Consider the following 22,997-nt stretch of genomic DNA (forward strand, 5'->3'; position numbering starts at 1 on the left):
GCCCTAGCTTGCTACTGACAAATTAATGACAGCAAACTCTGCAGCCTTTTAATCTCTTGCTGAGAAGGATAGTGTGACTGAAGGATGTTAGGTGAATAACAGGTGTGTAAAAACAAGGAGTCCTGCAGGAAAGGTGAACAAATTGTGGCACAGCCTCAGAGATCTGAGTGTGGGCGCGGTTCTTTCGCGTGTGTGTGTTTTTTTGTTTTTTGTTTTGTTTTTTTGCTACAGCAGACTAAAACGGCTACCGCTGTGGAAAGTAAAATGGGGTGGTACAGCGGACTGCATCAAATCAGACTTTGGCCACATTCACATCATACATTTAAGGCACCCAGTACCTCCTCCCAGGGAATTCTGGGAATGGTAGCTCTGATAGGGGAATAGGAGTCTCCTAACAAAGCTCTGCGGGACATGGGTGGTGCTGTGGGTTAAATCACAGAGCCTAGGGCTTGCTGATCAGAAGGTCGGCGGTTCGAATCCCTGTGACAGGGTGAGCTCCCGTTGCTCTGTCCCAGCTCCTGCCAACCTAGCAGTTCGAAAGCACGTCAAAGTGCAAGTAGATAAATAGGTACCACTCTGGCGGCAAGGTAAACGGCATTTCTGTGCGCTGCTCTGGTTTGCCAGAAGCAGCTTAGTCATGCTGGCCACATGACCCAGATGCTGTACGCCGGCCCCCTTGGCCAATAAAGCGAGATGAGCATCGCAACCCCAGAGTCGGCCACGACTGGAGCTAATGGTAAGGGGTCCCTTTACCTTTAACAAAGCCCTGCCCCCCTTAGCAAACTATAGCTCCCAGGATTCTTTGGGGGAAGCCATTATGGTTTAAAGCTCTTTAGATGTATGGTGTAAATGAGGCCTCTGTGTGAGTGTTTATGTGGGTCACATTTCTGAATGGTTTCTGGTTGTTTAATATTTATATCCTCAGCAAAATAAAAAATAAAAATAAATCTCCAAACAGTTTACACAGTGAAACTTGGCAACAATTAAAATGGCATTAACATCCCTTTACTGTAAATTTTCTGCTACAGTTTATGTTCTGCTCACTTCCTTGAACAGAATGTTCCTCATGTCATGTAGGCCACACTAGATAGATGATATCAGCAGCAAATCCCAACTCTCTCACCTGTCCTTAAAAGGAGGCTGCTGCGGGGAGCGATTTAATAATCAATCCCTCTTCCCAGCGAACACTGAAAATTGTAGCTTTGGGATCTCCTAACAATTCTCAGTATCCTTTACAAACTACAGCTCCCAGGAGTCTTTGGGGGAAGTCATGACTTTAAAGTGGTATCATAGTGCTTTAAATGTATGGTGTAACTATGGCCTAAGTTTGTGGGGGGAACCCCCTGCCCTCCGGAACACAGGAAACTGCCTTATACTGAGGCAGACAGCACACCACCCAAAATTTCTGCAATGAAAATAGGGATGTCCCATTCCATAATGATAATTTTACTATTTATACTTGACACATCTTACTGGGTTGCCCTAGCCACTATGGGCAGCTTCCAACATAATAAAAACTAAACATTGAAAAAACTTTCCTATACAGAGCTGCCTTCAGATGGCTCGGGGGTGGGATAACAACATACCCTCCAACATTTCTCCAATGAAAATAGGAACAACCTAAGAAAAAAGGGTACATTCTGAGATCAAATCAGAAACCAGGACTGCTTCTCTAAATCAGGGACATCCCTGGAAAATAGGGACACTTGGAGGGTCTGAGATGGTCTGCAGACCCTTGGTTCATCTAGCTCAGTAATGTCTACACAGCCTGGCAGCAACACTCCAGGTTTCAGTCAGGGTTCTCTCCAGTGCCTTTTTCCTCACCATGAAATTGTTACACTAAATGCCACACTTTTTAACAACAACAAAAGGTGCCAATACTGCGTACCCTTGAGTACCCCTTGGGGGGAAAAGCACTCCTTCTCTCCCAGCCCTACCAGAAGATGCCAAGGATTGAACCTGGAACCTTCTGCATACAAAGCAGATGTACTGTCACTGCACTATAGCCCTACCCCAAAGAGTGAATGTTCAGTCCTATGAGCTGTCTGCATCAGGTGGTACAATTCTGACACAGGTTTGCCACCTCAGTGAAAACTAGGTTTATGTTAGCGCACACATTCATCTGTGAGTCACCAAGTGCTGAGTAACCAAGTGACATATATATATATATATATATATATATATATATATATATGCTTTCGTAGATTTTCACGGGTACAGGAATGCAGGTTTTGGTGTCTTCGGGTATCTTCCCGTGTAAGAGTTGGGGTGTCTAGGCGACGTTTCGACGAGGTCTCACCCGAAAGCACCAGCCTGAAGATGACGAGTGAGACCTCGTCGAAACGTCGCCTAGACACCCCAACTCTTACACGGGAAGATACCCGAAGACACCAAAACCTGCATATATATATATATATATATATGCAGGTTTTGGTGTCTTCGGGTGTCTTCCCGTGTAAGAGTTGGGGTGTCTAGGCGACGTTTCGACGAGGTCTCACTCGTCATCTTCAGGCTGGTGCTTTCGGCTTCTTGTTACTGGAACAGAGCAGGATCTAGTTCCCAGGTTAGTGTGCCTTTTCTTCTTTTGTTCCTTAATTACTTGAGGGATATCTTGAGTGATTTCTTGAGTGATATTCTGAGTACCACTTAGGAGGGTCATTAGGTGTGGATTAGTTGCTAAAGCTTTCGTGTCTTGACCTCTTGAGCTTGTGAAAAGTTTTTCTGAGAAGATGGCTGTACTGCACTTAGTTGTGCTCTGGCTTGGCTTCGTGTATAGGGGCGAGCTGTGGTTTTGTGCCCTGTGTCAGCCAGATCTGTGTAGGGATTGCAGGGGGGTGCAGCATCCGGAGGTGCCACTATGGTTTGGCTACTGGATGGTGTCTGTAATTTATCTTACATGCACAATCACACCACCACCCTGCACAAATAAACTCCGTAGCCAAGACTCTCATCTCCAGAACCAAACGCCTGGCTGACAAAGACCACTTGACAACTGAGTTACAGAATCTCTCAAATGTGTTAATCGCCAACGGATACCAGCAAAACAGGGTTACGAAGCTAATCCAAAAAGAAACACCCCCCAAAAACCAAGACACAGAAGAAAACAATGGCATGGCCCTCCTTCCTTATATCAAGGGCACTACAGATAAAATTAGCAAAATCCTCCATAAACACAATATCAAAACAGCCTTTTGCACCAACCAAAAAATAGCCAATATCCTCAGAAACCCCAAAGATAAAATCCAGTTAGAAAACCAAGGGGTCTATGAAATACCCTGCAAAGTCTGCCCAGCCACGTACATTGGACAAACAAACAGACGAATAAATGCACGTATCGCAGAACACAAGAATGCCGTCAAAAAAGAAGAAAAAACTTCCTCTCTTTACCAACACATGAAAGAAACAGGACACGAAATTAATTTTGCAGATTCCAAATTGCTCTTTAACATGGAACATCACCACAAGAGAATAATCATGGAAGCCATCGAGATAGAGAAACACCCTCACAACATGAACAAGCGTGACGACACGTCCCGCCTGCCAGACATCTGGAAATTAGCCCTCCCCACAAAAACCGACACCAGAACCAGAGGCACACAGAACGCCATCTCCAATCAACCACACCAGACCCAAACCCAGACCCTCTCCACAGATAAATTACAGACACCATCCAGTAGCCAAACCATAGTGGCACCTCCGGATGCTGCACCCCCCTGCAATCCCTACACAGATCTGGCTGACACAGGGCACAAAACCACAGCTCGCCCCTATACACGAAGCCAAGCCAGAGCACAACTAAGTGCAGTACAGCCATCTTCTCAGAAAAACTTTTCACAAGCTCAAGAGGTCAAGACACGAAAGCTTTAGCAACTAATCCACACCTAATGACCCTCCTAAGTGGTACTCAGAATATCACTCAAGAAATCACTCAAGATATCCCTCAAGTAATTAAGGAACAAAAGAAGAAAAGGCACACTAACCTGGGAACTAGATCCTGCTCTGTTCCAGTAACAAGAAGCCGAAAGCACCAGCCTGAAGATGACGAGTGAGACCTCGTCGAAACGTCGCCTAGACACCCCAACTCTTACACGGGAAGACACCCGAAGACACCAAAACCTGCATTCCTGTACCCGTGAAAATCTACGAAAGCATATATATATATATATATATATATATATATATATATATATATATGGTGAAATTAGTCCTAAGTGAGGGGGATGAAATGGCAGCATGCATTTTGCTGTCAATCTTGGCTCTTCCCTGTCCCTATGCTGTGAAAGAGAGAGAAGCTCTCCAGTCAGTCCCCTTTCCAAATTACAGGCTCTCACTTCCAATAAGACCCTTCATTTTAGAAAATGCCAAGGTCCTGTTATCTGCCACTATTGCACTACCATAATTCAGTGGTCTGACAGTACAAAAGCTATGGCCTGATGTGGGGGTGGACAATTTAACTTTGACAGGAATACAACCTCCTTCAGATGGCCTAGATGGAAATTGTATTTACAGAGTTTGAACGATGTTCTAGTGCCTCACAGATAACAGGGCCTAAATCTTCCGTAGCAATTCAGTTCAAAGCAAAAAGAGAGATGATGAAGGAAATCAGTGTTTTAACTCTTTCCCTGGTTAAAATTGTCCCCTCTCCCTATATGAAGCTGCTACTAGTCCTACAGGGGCAATTCAGGAACCTGCTTGTTTTGGCCATTTAGATATTCTTTCAAATGCATTCAACTAGGTTTTACTCAGAGTAAATCAATGGACCTAACTTAGCTGTGTTCATTAGTCAGGTCACCTAAACACACACACACACACACACACACACACACACACACACACCCCTCCCTCACCAATGCCTCTTATAAAATATTCCAACCATTTGGTTTTGGTTTAGCTGATAAGTGAGGAGACCTAGTGTGATGGGATGATGAGCTGCTTGTCAGAGTTTGTTCAAGTCCACAAACCTCTGTCTGTGACGGAGCCCCTCAGACATGGCTCCTCTTAGTCACTCGCAGATTCCGACAGTGGCTGCTTTCGGAATCGCTTCCAACATAAAAGCTCCTTAACGGAAACACGTCTTCTGGACTCACGGCGTGACAGTTTCCGGCGAGGAGTGGGTCTCCCTATGGGAGGTCCAGAACCCTCCCCACTGTTCTCGCTGGAAGTATCCCTGAGCCCTCCCTCTTGCTCGCTTTCCCTCAGAGACCCACCTCTCCCCCTGCTGGTTCCTGCTTCCGCTGCTGGGTCTCTCCCAACCTCCGTGAGCCCTTCCACCACCTGTTCCTCCGATGGCAGTTCCCTGACACCTAGTTTCCTCAGTAAGAAGGCTGCTGTGATGATAAAAATTAGAGGGCTTCAACTGGTGGGAAGACTGTGGGACTTGTTGGCAGATTTTGGTTCAAATATCCACTCAACCACTAGGTGTTCTTCTCATGTGAAATAGCCACACAGGGTTTGCCGTGTGTGAAAATAACACAATGTAGGGGAATCACGCCACTTCTTAATCTTTGGGAGATGGGTAGGATAAAAATATATGAACTACAAGTAATTTGAATGAATATGCTATGAATCAAAATGATTCCCGATTTACTTAGGCCCAATTTTCACTATATATCTAAAGCAGTAATGATGGCTTCCCTCAAAGAATCCTGGGAACTGTAGTTTATTGAGAGTGCTAAGAGTTGCTAGGAGACTCCTATTCCCTTCCCAGAGCTAATTTCCAGAGTAGTTTAACAACCAATCCCTATTTCCAGGGAGTTCTTGCCCAAATAAATTGCCTTAAGGCAGGGGTCTGCAACCTTTAAGACAAAAAGAGCCACTTGGACCCGTTTCCGAAGGAAAAAAACCTGGGAGCTGCAAAACCATTGCGACATTTAAAACAAATATATCTCCGGAGCCGCGATCTGACAGCGGGCGGGAAGGTGACGTCGGGTCGGTGTGTGACTAACGCACGCACCGCCCCCATGCGATGCCACAGGCAGTACAGTGCCCGCCACAGTGGGGAGTGTCGGGGCGCACAATGCGCCTCCTCCCCTCGCTAGTATCCGCCCCGGAGCCGCGACAAAGGTGTAAAAGAGCCACATGCGGCCCCGGAGCCGCGGGTTGCAGACCCCTGCCTTAAGGGATCCTCCAGAATTGTGTTTTTCCCGGATATATTTTGCAACATGTTCTTGACACACGAATAGTTCATTACAGGGGATGTATTGTGCTTTATTAGTTATCTTGTGGTGCCTCCCAAGGCTGTCCAGAGGGGCTATAGCACAACAAAAGTGGGACCAAAAACAACAACCCAGAAGATTTGTGATATGAAAAGTGACAAGATTTCAGCCTGATTGGAAATGAAGCAGCATGTCCACCTTTAAAATTTGACAGGCACAAATAGTATTGAAAATGGGTTTGAATATGGCTACCCCAACAGCACTGCGAAGATAAAGCATCATGAATTTAACCAAAGCCCTTATATAACCAGAAAAACAGGACAACAAAGCCACCAATCAAACTGCCACCAGGTGGCATCAGATTCATATTCTATTGCATAACTCTCCTCCTGCTCCACAGTGTGGTGGGGGGGGGGGGAACAATGCAAAATGACTGTAAAGGTGCTGTCATTTTTTTAATGGAGTGGGGGTGGGGAGTTCTCATTGTGCAAATCTTTGCTCATCCTGATGATACTAAAAAAAGGAAACTTTTGCTTTTAGCAGAACTTAAAGTGCATCTGTTAGTCAGTATGAGTAACAATGTGAGGGAAAGACTCAAGTTATGAAAGAGGGAACTATTATTGGTGTTGCGCCAACATGTTGATCAAGCACTCTGAAGCAGGTAGGGATCTGGGACTGTAGAATGACAAGTGTGTGTGTGGGGGGGGGGGAGAGTCCTAAAAGCAGAGTGGAAATGCCAGGGAATAAACAAACCCTGTGCTTGCACATTCTCCACAGCACACACCCCATTTCCTTTCCAAATCTCCCTACACTTATGCTTCCTCAGACTTTTTTAAAGCCCTCCCCAGACCTCTCTCTCTATAGCCCTCATAACTCTCCCTAGGCCACACCCTCCCCCCATACAACACCCCCTCAAGAGCCTCCCTACTTCATATCCTTGAGTGTTTTTGCCTGGCTGCTACATGCCCTTCAACTCTGATCCTGCTTCTTTCTTGCCTGGGCAGATGAGAGCACAAGGGTGTGCAGAAAGCAACCTATTGTACAAAGGTCAATTTTACAATGACACTTTTGCCTCAAGCCCTGCCCACCACTGGCAGATGCCCCCTGCAAGGTTGCCCAGAAGGGAATACAGTGACTAAACAGCCTGAAACAAACCAGGATGCTAACTCCGCTCTAGGGCAGGAAGGTTATTTGCACTTTCAAAGAGACATGCACACTCCCCAATTCAGGCGAGGCACAGACACTACTAGGCCACCCTTTCTACCAACAGCATGGCAGGGTACATTACTCAGCTTCCCTTGAGTAAAAGCACCACCCAAACACACCATCAACTCTGCTCACTCTCTGCTAGGGATGGGGGAGAACTTTGGTCCAGTTTGCATTTAAAGGCAAACTTACTAAATTTGCATTTTGCGAAGCAATATCTGAACTAAAACACAGCCATCCTTCAAAAGTCACACTTCTCCTAATTTTGCAATGCAGTTCTCCGGCCAAGTAGTGGGTACACAAATCAATATACAAAGGGAAGTGTGCGTCCGAATGCATATATTAGTGAAATAACAAACAAACAAACATTATATTATGGGGAAATGTTTTGCAAAAATGTGTATGTTAGGGAAACTGCAGATAAAAATGTGTACAGTTGAATAAATTCACACAAAAATGCCAATAAATGTTCACAAGGAATATAAAAAATGAAACAAAATGCAAACTGATATAGAAATGTGGAAAACTGAACTTAAGATTGGAAAAATGAGAAACCAAAATGGCCACATTCACCCATCTCTACCTAGCTGCTCTGGTTTTTTACTGGTTTGCTCCCAAGCCCCCTCATTTATGGGCAGATCTTAGCCTGAAATTTGGTAGGCTGGCCTTGTGTCCCGGAATGTTGGAGGGTATAAGGATGCAGCCAAATTTCTTTTTGCATGACCCACATTCTCCATTTTCTTAAAGATGGAGGGATCATGCATTTGGGTGTCAACATAACCTTATTTATTCGGAGGATCGGTGATGATATCCTACAACGAAGAAAGCAGGAAACAGTAAATCTCACCCAGATATAGTCCAATTCCCTTGAAACTCCAGCTATATTAAATACTTTCTAGTAAGTAATTAATCAACATATGTTAGAGTTGGGGGAAAGGACATTTATGTGAACAGGAAATGCTTGGAATGGAACCAGCCAACCAACCAGTTTCTCTAATTGGGAGAAATAATTACACAATATGGGCAGACAGCAGTCCTTTATCGGGCAGACAGGCGTCATGTGTTACTGTAAAGAGCCAAAGGGTTCTCTGCCCAGCCTGATATTTTTATCCAAGGTAGAAACTCCCTCAAGCACTTTTGGTAATTCAAAATCTCAACACACATCAAAATTAAAAACAAAAACATCACCAGAACCCAGGAAATTTATGAATAACGTAAACAAGTTTCTTTTCACAATCGAAAGGGAAGTGGTGGCAGTTTGGGTTTTGCCACTAAGAAATGACACATGGAACAAAAAAGGCTCTGAGCCAAATGTGATGATCTATTTATTTATTTGGAAAAAACAATAATACATAGTAATAGTAATAGTAATAGTAATAGTAATAGTAATAGTAATAGTTAACTCATTCTGCAAGTGCCTATCTTATGTTGCCAAAAGGGCACCCCCAGTAACTGTGGGAATAGGCAGTGCGGAAGAGAAAACCAAGTGGTGGGAAGGAATAGCATGGAGAACCCTGGAAGGAGGCATGCCTGGCAAGAACCCTGAATAGGATCATTCAGCACTGCTGTCATGTCCCCTCCAGCAGCAATCCAGATATGGTGTTGGAGGAGCAATGGCACCACCTAAGGAGTGGGGCTACATTTGGGGCTCTAAACTGACTGCTAGAAAGCAGCAGACCACTGCAGCCAAGCCTGATGGACAGGAAGCTCCCAGAAGAACCTGCTGTGCCATCAGGGCATGTAGAGCACCATCCATTGAGGAGCCCAGTGCCTCCCACACTACCTCACCAACCCAGCACTGCAGGGCACACACCAGGTTGGAAGCTATGAAACAGGTGAGAAGTGCCCATCTTCAGGCCAGGGAGTTGGTCCTTTAAGAACCTGAAGTTCTCCACAAGGGGGTGGATACCGGAAGAAGTAGTCCAGAGGAAGGGGCTTCAAAGTCCTGCTGAACTTCTGTTGGAGCAAGTTGGTCACTCAGAGCTGTCTGTGGTCCTACAACTCCTGACCCACCTCACCACGGCCCTATTCTGTGCAATCCGGCTTCAGGCTAGAACATGACAACTACAACACTTAGTTGCAGGTCCCACTTCCAGCAACTATTTGTGCCCATGGCAGCTTCCCACCAGGGCAAATAGAAGCAATTTTGGTCTAGAAAATGGATTGGGGGGGGAGGAGAAGGATTGCAGTCCCTTCCCTCCCCTCCACTGTAGCCCCAAACCAAATCACTGGTTCTCATGGTTGGTCTTTACAGAGTGAGTGAGTGAATGAGTGTGTGGGTGGGTGTATATGGAAAGACAACCACACATTTGCCCTATCTAGTGTAGTCCTCCAAATGTTAGCTGAAGCAGACCCTAGGTTTATAGGAAGCTGCTAGACCACTGGAATATTTATTGTGCCCCTCCATTCTGGCTCAAAATGGCTAGGAGCCCACCTGTGCACCTGTATGCTTCTTGGGCTGTTCCTCTTTGCTGGTCTGTGCGGCTAGGTGAGGTCCACAGGCTCCTCTGGCAAGGGCGCCAAGGATGGGGTGGGGTGGGGGTGGCAATACAGCTCCTTGCCAAGGACACAAGGGAGCCTAGGAACCTTAGACATGAAAAACAAATGCTCTACTACTAAGCTACGGCCTGTCCCTAATTGCTAAATATAGTCGTTTCCCCCCCTCCCTTCTTTATGTATGGCAAAAACTGGCATTCCGGGAACTCAAACTTCAATTATGAACTGAACAATAATTTCAGATGATTAATAATCCATTGATTAAGAAAATACCTGGCAATTGAACACAGAGTGTAGGTTTGTTTGCCTTTCAGGGTAATTGAGGAATATAATGTTTCGGGTGGAAGTGGAATTAGAATGACAACTGTGTGTGTAAACATTTCAAAACCTTCCGCATATTCTTACAGTTGTTATTTCCTCCTGCGTATAAGATTTGAAAGTCTTTTATTAAAGAGCACCATGGCAATATTTGGAATGCCTGTTTTCATATGAAGGGGCTGCAGGATTAAGAACTTCAAGCCTGTAAGTCAGTGGATGTAACACAACATGAAGTGGTTATCACAGGGTTTGAGGCTCCCCAAATCAGGGTTAAACTAGGCAGATCTGATCCCATGACATCACATTTAATACAGTCCTCAAAGCATTAAGAGAGAGGTGAGTAACTGGATCGAACCAGTGGGCCAAATCCTGACCTTCCCCAACCCCAATTAATCAATCACTAGATGCCGTAATGAGGTCAGGAGGCAACTTCAGAGGGTCTCACAATTTGCACTGATCACAACAATGAAGCTTTATCACTGTGCTGCCCCTTCAAGTCACTGCTGCCAGCTTTGCAAATAAGATGGACTGTGTGTGCCGTTTATTTCAGTTGTTCTGTGAATAGTTGGGTCAATCATCCATGAAAGGTGACCCCTCCACCCATAGTCAAATTCAAATCTGACAGCCCAATCCATCACTGGGTTGCCTTCCACTAAATCCAGCCTTGAGCTTACGCCAACCTACTACAGTCAACAAAACATAGCTAGGATCTTCCCAGCGGAAGAGATGAGTGGGAAGTGAGAGCACAGCAAACAACACAGAACGGAGAGATTCTGACAGCTGCTTCACCACTGTATAGGAACACATGGCCAACTCCAGCTAATCATGCAGCAGCCAGGCATGGAGGAAGTAAAACACATGTGGTGAGAGAGAGATGCCTCCAGGACATCACCCCCCAAGATCATCCACACCACACTGTCCTATCCCACCACCTCACTGGAGAACCAGTCCAGATCTGGATGAGATTTCAGAGGAAAAGGAGGACACTGTTGCTGGCCCCAGTACTGAAGGGGAGTTCATGGAAACCTGTCACACAATGGTAAAGCATCTGCTTTGTATGCAGAAGGTCCCAGATTCAATCCTCAACATCTCCAGGAAATGGAGCTTTGCATGTTCCTACACGCCTAGCATCTTTCTCTTGGGTTAGCATTATTAGAGGCACTGCACCTCTGAATGCCACTTGCTGGGAATCAAAATAGGAAGAATCCTGTTGTGCTCAAGCCCTTCTTGTGGGCTTCCCAAGAGACATCTGGTTGGCCACTGTGAGAACAGGATGGTGGACGTGACGGGGTGATTCAGCAGGCTATTCTTCCAAAACCATAATCTGGTTATTCTGCTCAAAGGAGCCATAGGTTTGAAAGAACTATTACACCCTGACTGGTTCTGATACCAGGCTTGAATGCAATCCTTTCCTAAGAATCTTTTGTAAGCTGCTTGGAGCTGTAATGTGGGCTGTAAGTATATTCTTATGCGGGGGACTCCTGGCAGAAATGAGATCTGTACCCAGGACTTTCCTGTTCATATCTCTAACTCTTAGCCACACAAAACCTCCGTAACCACAAGTTTGGACCCTGATCTAAATAAATAAGTGTCCTGCTGACTGGATTGAAAGGGTTTCTGGGCTTTATTGGAACATCTCTAAATGCCTGTTTCTCTTGCGCTCCATGCTGCTGGCGTGCTGTTTGTAATTGCCACCATCCATTCTCCTCTGTGAGTCATAGCAGATGGCAGCATAACAAACCAGGAGGGAATCTTCCCCTTCTTTTCGCAAGGGCCCTTAATACAGGGATAGATTTCAACATTCAGTGCCCACACCCCCAAGTCATTCATACTATTGTCACAAAATAAAGCAAGGAACACAGCATGTTCTGTTAAAACCTGTATTAAATGTATCTCAAGTTGAACAAAGTGTAAGGAGTTAAAATGGCCCATGTTTGTGATCAGGCTGTAAGCTGACAGCATGGAACGTCTCACCTGAAGTGATCCGGCCGAGGAGTGATACACCTTTTGCCTGCAAGGCTGCTTCCTTCCACAAGTTACCTGCCCTACATCTCATGTCTGCTACTGGACCAGTTCCAGGTTCTTGCACTAGCGTACAAAGCCCTGAATAACTTGGGCCCAGGATACCTTAAGGAATACCTTACCCTGTACACCCCAAGTCGATCCCTGAGATCATCAAGGCAAAGAGGGAGGCACAGTATTAGTAGTTCACTATGGGCCAGAAGCATGTCTCGATGTCAATGAGGAGTCGTGTCTTCATCTTCTAGGCCCAACTCTGTGGAACTCCCTCCCACAAGAAGTTAAGGCAGGCAACATCCCTACTTGCAAGGTCCTGTTCCTTTGCACATATGATTTGATTTCAAACCACACAGGCAAAGGAAACCACTCTGCCGTCCTCATATCATGGTGACATCTGGTGATAAATAGGCAGGGGTGGATCTGTCCATTTTGGTTCCCTCCACTTGGTTTCTCCCCCCCCCCCATCTTTAATTCAGTTCTCCACACTTTTGCAACAATTTGCAATGTCTTTTCTTTTTTACTGATCCTCATAGAAATCAGTTTTCTGCTTGTACCTTTGCCTGATATACCTATTTTTGCAATGCAATTTCCCCTAATACAACACCTTTTTGAATGTTATTTTCACTGTTATATGCTTTTTTATGCACACTTTACTCTAGCATATGCACTTTTGGTACAGATTACCCCTACCACCACCACCATTACTAATGACAGGTGAGTGACCCTGCCCAGCTGACAAAGTGGCCTGCAGAGGCTAGTGGATGTCAGAATCTTGCCTGCCAGTCAGATCCAGTTCCTCAACCCTGCCATAAGCAATCCAGAAAGTAGAGACAAATAAGTTTAATAACAGGATGAATAAATGATGTTTTCATTCTACAAGCTAAGATGCACTTCCCTGGCTACTATAGGCCTCTGGGGAAAACTTGCTGTTATTGATATAAAAAGTAAACCCTCACCTGCTTTAGAGGTGAACAGGCAAGCACATGTCTGTAATAAGCACAGACACATGTCTGGTCTGGTCCTCAGTACCTACTGTTGAGTAAACTTACCTAGGATCTAGCTGTTAAAGTACAGGAGCATCTTGAGATGTTTCCGCATTGAAAGTTAGTCTATGTTGTGCAATCATAACACATCATAGTCATTCCTAAAAGCTGCAAGAGAATGTAAGTCCTTAAGGATGTAAGTCTCAGGTAGTCAACATGGTGCCTTCCACATGTTTTAGACTACAATGCCCATCAGCCCCAGCCAGCGTGGCCAGTGGCCATGAATGACAGAACTCTAGTCCACGGAATCTGGAGGGCGACCCTGATGCACGTTATGAAGAAATGCCATGAGAATATGCAGCTATGCCTAAGCAACGTGAGTAAGAAGATTATGCTCCTACAGAGATGCTTTGGAAAGGATCACTGCGCCATTTAGGTCACCATGTCCTGACCCCAAGACCTGGCAATCCTAAAGCACACACCCTATTTTAAACTAGCAGGCTTAACTCTCCAACCCCAAACCTTCCCATCCTTGCTTGCTCAGGACTTAGGCTTTGCAAAAAACCACGAATGGCAGTTTAATGGATTTCAGCCGCAGGAGTTCCTCTGAAATTGTGACTGATATAGCAGCTCTTGTTCGAAAGGAAGTGTTAGAATTGGCCAAAGTCTGGCTCAGGAAATTGCCTAGTCCCCAGCCATTAACTAGCCATCTCCAGTTCATCATGGCCCTGCTACACACTCCATTAGCCTCCGGGAGATGAGCAATTAATGCACACGTGCAAAGAACACAGTAATTGCTTTAATTACACAGCCTCAGATTAAACATTTTCCATTTATCATCTTTCTGGGGGAAAACACAAGGGAGGGGGAACATGCTGCTCCAGAGTAACTAGTCTGGGGAAGGGTGGTAGCTCAGTGGCAGAACATCTGTTTTGCATGTAGAAGGTCCCAAGTTCAATTCCCAGCATCTCCAGGTAGGGCTGCGAGAATATCCCCTGCCTGAAACCCTGGAGAATGCTAACTATGTCCCAGCTCCTAGGCAGGTGTGTGCAATGGGGTTGACTTACAAACACACCACCAGTGCTTTAAGTGCATGGGCTGGGGGCCACCTTTTCTCTAGCTCCTCTCTAGGGTAATCATATGCCCCATTTAATAGATGACAATCCTGTAACTGGAAGGCGGTCTGGTCCAAGCCTAAAGTACTCTATGGAGGGAGAGCAGGAGGGGCCTTCAAGTTGCCCATCCACAGTTATCAGCACCTGGACAGCAGCCTGAGCAAGGCTACCCGGGTGACCTCTTCAAAGTCTTTCCGTTATGGTAAGACTTGTTGTATTTCTCTTTAATTATAGTCATGATTTATAAATCACACATGTACATGTGTGCAAAATCTGTGTTCTCTTCCAGTGCCTAAATGCCTCACTGCCTTCACAATCTCTTCTTGCTTTTGTGTGCGGTCCCTGAGACATACAGCAAACTTCTTGATGGCACCAGGAGGACACACATTACACATGGTGACTCATCCTAGCCTCCTCTTCTCTTTGGAAGGAGAAGATCGTTCAGTCGTTACTGCCCATCTGCCAAAAGTGAGGAGGATGGTGGGTCCATGCATTAGGAAGGAGGTGATGACTGTGGCTCTGCTAATTATTCCCTACTGGTTGCTAAACAGCCACTAATCAGCCCATTACATTGCTTCAAGCATCACTGGTACGAGATGTTCATCCCAGTCGCTGTATGAACACAGAGTGCCCTAGCTAATGTACTCTGTATGGGAAAATCTCAAGAGATTGGGTTACTGGGGCCATTTTATGAGCAGGGGTATGGTTTTAAGTGCCTTCTGAGTCCAAGATCTCACCAAAAGTAAGAGTGGTAAGACAGACATAACAATCATCATTACTCTCTCTAAAGCAAGGGCAAAGAATCTGTGACCCACAGAAGGCATGCAGCCTGAAGATGGGGTAGCACAGAGAGGAAGAGATGGGGTGGCACAGCTATACAATCCTGTAATGCTGCAATTCCACCCACTTTGGGCTCTGGCTCCACCCACTAGTTGTTGCAGCCCCCTGGTCAACTTTTCCTTCATATGGAAAATGAATCCTCGTCCCTGCTCTAAAGTGTTGACCTTTGAAGGCATCTATCAAAGATCAAGGAGTTGAGGTGCCAGCATCTACTCCAAGGCATAGCTCCTCATGCCTTTAATCCATTTTGGCTTCCTACCGGCCATAGGACAAACATGGAGTGCTACTTACTCCTGCTGGATGAGGAGAAGGGTGGCTGAAAAGTCCAAGAGAGCAACAGGCGGGACTACCATGTCTCCTTGATTTTCAGTAAAAAGAGTCCTACAGTGAGCCGTGTTATGTGAATAGGGGTGATGCAAACAACCACCTGTTTTCATCAGTGATATGTTGGAAGATATGAGTGGTGGTCTGCCACAGTCTTCACAGCTTTTTCAGTCTCACGGAGGCAGCAAAAACAGAGTTTTATCAACCATGCATGACTGGCAGGTAGCATTTGGCTTAAATGCTCACAAGTTAAAAACCATGTACGCCCAATCGAAAGTAGCCGAAAAGGACACAACATATGAAAAGCCACCACCTTGTTTCCGTACCAGAGCTTTGTCACATCAATTATACGGAAGGCAGGAAAGCCAAGCCACACTTTCTCAGGCATACTGTGAAGGAGGCACTTGATATTTAAAACACACACACACACACACACACACACGTAAACAGTTTCATCTGAACACTTTGTACTTTCAACAAAAGCCACTGGAATATATAAATGTCCCAAGTTCCGAGGCATTTCTGGGTTCCAGAGTACAGGGATAGATTGAGATAGATTGGGGGGAGGGGGATGACAACAAGAGGGGAGGCAACATGGGGAGGGAGGGAGACTGGGGAACAGGAGGTGGGGGAGACAGGTAGTTTTCCCTCCCAGAATATGGCTGCACCGGCTGGGGAAGCAGGACTCCCATCTCCCTCCCTCCTTCCCTGGAAGAGGGACACAGCAGCAATGGGCTCTGTGCAGGGTGTCAGCCCACTGACTATGGTGGAGGAATCAGAAAGGGAGGGCAAAGCCTGATCACCCATGAGTCTCATTAGTGGGCACACCTTGCCTCCATATTTGAAAGCCTGGCAAGTGAGTGTGCCAACCCATTGGGACAACTCTATTCCGTCCATACATTTCTGAAGTCCTTTCCCTGATCTTGGACTCCGTCAACTTGGACCACTGTTTCCAGCCAAATAGCCTTTCTTTTCTTGTCATCTAGCCTTGGCTTAGCAGCTGCTGTGACACATTACCTGTTGCTGAGTCTGTGTATGCTCTCTGCTTTAATAAAGTTATCTTCCTTACTCTCAAGTAATGGCCTCTGTCTCTGTGGTCTGGTCAGAAGCTGGGAAAATGAACTGCAACTTGTGTTCTGCCATAGACAAGATAATAATATGTTACTCAATGAATCACAGGCACTTTTAGTAATGCTCCACTAAGACTAGGTGTGGCAGCACCTGCCTTTTGCAATGTGCTCCCAATGAACATCAAGAAGGGACATAACAGTACTGGCATTTAGGCACCTGCTTAAAACTCATCTGCTCACCCAGTCATTCCCTGAGGAACAATCCAGCTATGTTTGATGTATTAATTTGATCTACTGATTTGTGATGTGTTTTGCAGTTGCTTTATGAATGTAGTTTTATTGTTGATCAGGTCCTGTTCACCACCATGAAATACAGATATAGATATTTATTAATGTTGGTAGTATATACGGTAAATGCTTGCAAATAAATAAATAAGATAAAGATGATGACTAAAATATAGTTTCCCTTAAAAAAGAAAGTGCCACTTTTAAATCAAACCCTGTTTGTTTGTTTTTACTATTTGATTTTTATTAAATTAAACCAAAACCTCTTTAAAGCGATTAAACCAAAGTGGAATAGACCCTCCTTTTCCTGCCCTCCTTCTCCTGACTGCTGTCACAGCTGGAATAATATATTTCAAAGCGGGAATAGGGAACCTGTGGCCCTCCAGATGCAGTCAGATTACAACTCCCAATAGCCCTAGCAAGCATGATGAGTGGGGTGAAATTATGGAAGTTGTAGACAACACCTGGACAGTCACAGGTTCCTCCCCCCTGTTAAGGAGCACTTGAGCAGAGGCAGAGATGGAGAGAAAGAAGTGGGATTGTTATGTACGGTAAATGGTGAGTGATTAATGTAATTACACGTTACACACAAAATAATGATACTGAAACTCTTAGTAGATAATTAACAATTCACCAGTAGAGAGTTAATTTAGATTTTAAGAGTTTGATACTCTTGATACTCTGCATTTCATAACGGTTATTGCAAATGTAACACACACAATGAAAGTTTCAAGTACCCACAAGATTCTCTGGAAGACAATGTGATCTATTGGTGTAGAGGGCATCCACTGATGTTTGGCATTAGTGTTTCTGGTGCGTTATCCTTTATGGATTGTCAGCAGAGTGCCTTGGGTGCTGATTTACATAAATAAATTAGTTTTCAGAGTGGAGGCCCTTAGGTGAAAGGAGCCTTTTTTCTGCTTAATTGAAACCAGCCCCCGTTGAGTCAACCTTTTGCTCGCCTCCACCTGTAGGCCGATGGAGCAATTCAAGTTACAGAATCATAAGGGGCCACAAGGGTATTCTAAGCCAACCCACCTGCAATGCAGGAATCGTTTTGCCTAACTTGGGGCTTGAGCCCACGACTCTGAGACTAAGGGTTTCCTGCTCTGCCGACTGAGCAACAATACTTTTATTTAGCCAATCAAAACGTCACACAAAATAGAGAGCAAGCTTTGGAGTTCTCCAGGGTTCTTCATCAGGCTGGGTGTAAAGCCATCTTCATAGTCCAGGCTTCCTCAACCTCGGCCCTCCAGATGTTTTTTTAGCCTACAACCCCCATGATCCCTAGCTAGCAGGACCAGTGGTCAGGGATGGTGGGAATTGTAGTCTCAAAACATCTGGAGCGCCGAGTTTAAGGAAGTCTGCCATAGTCTTTTTGATGTTCACTGAAGACTCCTCTTTCGACAAGCCTCTGAAGTGGATACTTTTTATCCCAGTTGATATCTTTGGTATTGGTATTGGATTTAAAATTGTTTTTTATGTACAGTAAGTCCACCACTTGTGATTGCTTATTTACTTGATCATAAGCTTGAGGTGGGGGGTGAATAAATAAATAATAATAAATAAACAGTGAGCCAGGGAAAACCACTGTTCTTCATTTATTGATCTCCTCACCACCTGTGCACCCGGTGGGTTTTCCTTGCTTACCAGGCTTTGGGAAGGAGGCATGAGGACTCTGGGATGCTGCTGGAGCCCTTGCGCCTCCTTCCCAAAGTCTGGTGCCTCAGTTACCCAGCTTTGGGAAGGCACCACCTTCCCAACATATAATAATCACCACAGACTGTGCTTTTTGCATTCCATTGCTATTCTACCCCACCTCACAGATGCATGTCTGTTATGTGCATCTGCAGACCCTCCAAGTGTCCCTATTTTCCAGGAATGTCCCTGATTTAGAGAAGCCGTACCAGTTTCTGATTTGATCCCAGAATGTCCCACTTTCCCTTAAAAGTAAAAGGTAAAGGGACCCCTGACCAATAGCTCCAGTCGTGGCCGACTCTGGGGTTTCGGCGCTCATCTCGCTTTATTGGCCGAGGGAGCCGGCGTACAGCTTCCGGGTCATGTGGCCAGCATGACTAAGCCAGAGCAGCGCACGGAAACACCGTTTACCTTCCTGCTGGAGCGGTACCTATTTATCTACAGTGGTGCCCCGCAAGACGAATGCCTCGCAAGACGGAAAACTCGCTAGACGAAAGAGTTTTCCGTTTTGGAGGTGCTTCGCAAAACAAATTTCCTATGGGCTTGCTGGTTTTTTTTCCTTTCCCCCCCTTTTTCTAAGCCGCTAAGCTGCTTATCAGCTGATCCGATCAGCAGATAAGCCGCTAAAAGCCGCTAATAGCGCTAATAGCGCTAATCCGCTAATCCTTCAATGGGCTTGCTTCGCAAGACGAAAAAACCACTAGACGAAGAGAATCACAGAACGGATTCTTTTCGTCTTGCGAGGCACCACTGTACTTGCACTTGGACGTGCTTTCGAACTGCTAGGTTGGCAGGAGCAGGGACCAAGCAATGGGAGCTCACTCCGTTGCGGGGATTCAAACCATCGACCTTCTGATCGGCAAGTCCTAGGCTCTGTGGTTTAACCCACAGTGCCACCCGCATCCCTCACTTTCCCTTAGGATGTCCCTATTTTCATCAGAGAAATGTTGGAGGGTACGCAGTTATCCATTATCCGCCGGAAGGCAATCCTGTATGGGGAAGTTTTAAAAATTTTTTTTTTAATGTTTTGTTATGTTTTTAATATATGTTGGAAGCCGCCCAGAGTGGCTGGGGTAACCCAGTCAGATGGGTGGGATATAAAAACTAAAATCTTCATTATGGCATAGGACGTCCCTACTTTCATCGGAGAAATGTTGGAGGGTATGAGAGACCATTGTAGTTAGGTGGTATATAAGTTGTTTAAATAAAACAAAATATTTTTAATGGCGGCAGATCCCCTTCCTCATCTTTGCGGCTTCCTACTGGCTTGTCAAGGGACGCGGGTGGTGCCGTGATCTAAACCACTGAGCCTAGGGCTTGCCGATCGGAAGGTTGGCGGTTGTGCTGCAACCTCACAGTCATTCGCAACTGGACTTAACTGTCAAGGGTCCTCTACCTTTTTTTAAAAAAAATGGCTTGTCAGGCAGAGACAGCCAAGAAGCAAGCAGGCCGTGGCAGCTCTCTCCCCCCCCCCCCACGCCACCATTGTCTGGGTAAAAGGAAGAGATGGGTGAACAAAGAAGCAGGTTTTGGTGGCGAAGAGCAGGTGCAAGGTGCTTCCATAGCAGCATTTATTGGTGAACCGCAGATTAACACTCAGCAAAACAGCTAGGACTTGCTTGTGCAGGCAAGACTAAGGTTCCAACTAGTTCCAGCCACACCCAGAGAAGGAAACCGAGTTTCTATGATATACCAGGAATGTCTCTTAAAGAGGGAGGCCACAAATACTATTTTATCTATCATCTATCTATCTATCTATCTATCTATCTATCTATCTATCTATCTATCATCTATCACATTTATATTCCCCCTTTTTTCCCTCCAAGGAGCTCAAGGTAATGTACATGGCTTTCCCCTTCCTCATTTAATCTCCACAAAACCCCCATTAGGTTAGGCTGGGAGGCAGTCATTGCCCCAAGTGGGGATTTGAACCTTGGTCTCCCAGGTCCTAATCTGACACTCTAACCACTATACTGCCAGATTCTGCTAACTCTTGACACTAACCTGGGGTGGATCTAGACACAGGGGGTGGGGAACGTTATAAATAAATCTGAAATTAGATTGTTATAACAAAAGAAAGAAATTTCTAGGGAAGCCCGTGTTTTAAAATTCCCTGCTCTCTGGTGCCATCTGGTGTTGCATGTTTATAGTGCATTGAAATCGCTGTATAAATAATTGCTAATTACTAATTACTACTAATGTAACTGAATCCCATCTGTGTTGGATCAAGGCTGCACACTTATATACACATAACATGGACGTGAGTCCCTCTTTCAAGCTACCATCACATTTTGGTGAAGGCTTTTGTCTGCCTCCAGCCTTAAACCTTTCTTTCTTCCTTCCTTCCTTCCTTCCTTCCTTCCTTCCTTCCTTCCTTCCTTCCTTTCTTTCTTTCTTTCTTTCTTTCTTAAAAAAGAATATTCATGGGAAAATATCTTCATGGGAATTTCTACCTCCTTTTCCAGTCAAAATATTAATATGTCTTCATGCCAGGAAACAGTAGGAGGTAAATGAAAGTGAACCAATCCAAACACAAACACAGAGGGCTGATTATTTTCTAACTGGGAATGGTCGCATTATTGAGATTTATTTGCAATATGAATCCTTCCATTTATAATGTTGTAGCATAAGAGGCAGTAAGTGCCAGTCTAGAGCCAGGCTCAGTATGCATTTTAAGAACATAGGAAGAACCCTGTTGGATCAGGTCAAATGCCCAAATAGTCCAGCATCCCATTCTCACAGTGGCCAACTGATAAAAGCCCGCAAGCCAGTTGCTGCAGAAAACAACAACAAAAAGCCTGCGACAGATTTAGCTACCCCATTCCACTCATGGAAGCCAGTGCGAGGACCCCCACAAGCACAATGGGGCTTCCTTTTCCCCCTTCGCATCCCTCATATCTCCCCCAAATACACTCAGCAGACTTGGGAGAGCCTCAAATTGAGAAGGGGGAGATCATTCTGTCAGGCAGGCAGAAATCCTTGAGCTGACAGAATGATTTCCTTAGCACTAACACTGAATTCCACCTACAGATCACAACACAGTGGTTTGGTTTTACTTGAACAAACCCTGTGCTTATTTCTCATTCCCCTCCTGCTCTTCTCTTGATAAGTAACTTTCTGGGTTTTAGGAAACAATGGTTTGCTATTACATTCAGACTGTTGAACTGTGCTTTGCTCAAATGCAAGGAGGGTGGACAGCAGGGAGAAAAGGGGTGTGTATGGCCTAGGGGAGGGTCTTGAGAGCCAAACAGAATAGCTTGAAGGGAATGTGTCCACCTCGAACTCCATCTTGTTTCCTCGGATGGAGGGCGGCGGCGGCAGGGGGGTGTTTGTAGAAACAAACCATGGACTCAGCTGTACAGCGGCAAATAAATAAATGCAATATACAAATGTGACACTAGGTGGTGATGGTGAGCTATGGTAAATTCAATATATTTTTTCACAGCGTTTTCTTTTTATATGTAAGTAGATTCCACCCAAATGAACAAAGGTAACCTTTGCTGCTGCATCCACTTTTGTCTCTGGCCTTGCCCACCACTAGCTTGTGGCCCTCAGAAGGTTGCCCAGACGGGAATATGGCCCTCTGGTTGGAAAAAGTTCCCCAGCCCCTGCATTATAGGCTTGGTATTAGCTCCCTTGATGCTTAATCATTGCAGTGGTCAATTTCACATCATTATTATATTCCATATTTCCCTGCACGAGTCCTTCAGTACCATCTTTTCAACCTTTCCAGTACTTTGAAAATACCATTCTGCACAAGCTAATAAATTACTCGTCAGTGTTCTGTGCTTTTCCTCTTACACAACTTCTCAGATCATTTAAAGTTAAACTGTGGTGCATGTTCTAAAACATTCTCAGTCATTTCTTTAATATTTTTCTAATATTCTTTTATTATGCTGCACCACCAATAGATGTGCAAAAATCCAGCATAATTAGCTGAATATCTTCAACATTTACCAGAAAGGAACATGATAATTTACAGGCATACAATAATAACACAGAAGAATTTTATATGGATTTTTCCTTAATTGGTACATCATTTTAAATTGCTGGTTACTTTGCCCTCTCCCGTCAGATTTAAATCCATTTGGTACATGAGATCTATTCCTTTGTTTGCTCATTTCTGGTATTTTCCTACCTAGCCTTCATGCTAAGGTCCCTAGGCAGGTTACATAAACTAAAATACAGCCACAGCATAATGAATAATCAACAAACCACAAAACAACAACAATGAAAGCATAAAAGAGATGCAACTAAAATGCATACTTTTTTTGCTTTGTAATGATGTGTCCATTAGGCTAAATTGCGGACAAAAAAGTATAGTTTAGGTGAAATTTGTAATAAAATGCTGGTGAATTTTCCTGAGGAGTTTAAAACACTGTTCCCTAAACACTGTTCCCTATTAGAAACATCATAGCCAAACACTGGAGAGACCTGTCAGGAGTAAGCATGGACCAATGGTACCAAATAGTATAGGAAACAGCCCTA

Source organism: Podarcis bocagei (genome assembly GCF_964188305.1).
Source record: "Podarcis bocagei genome assembly, chromosome: 14".
Classification (NCBI taxonomy): domain Eukaryota; kingdom Metazoa; phylum Chordata; class Lepidosauria; order Squamata; family Lacertidae; genus Podarcis; species Podarcis bocagei.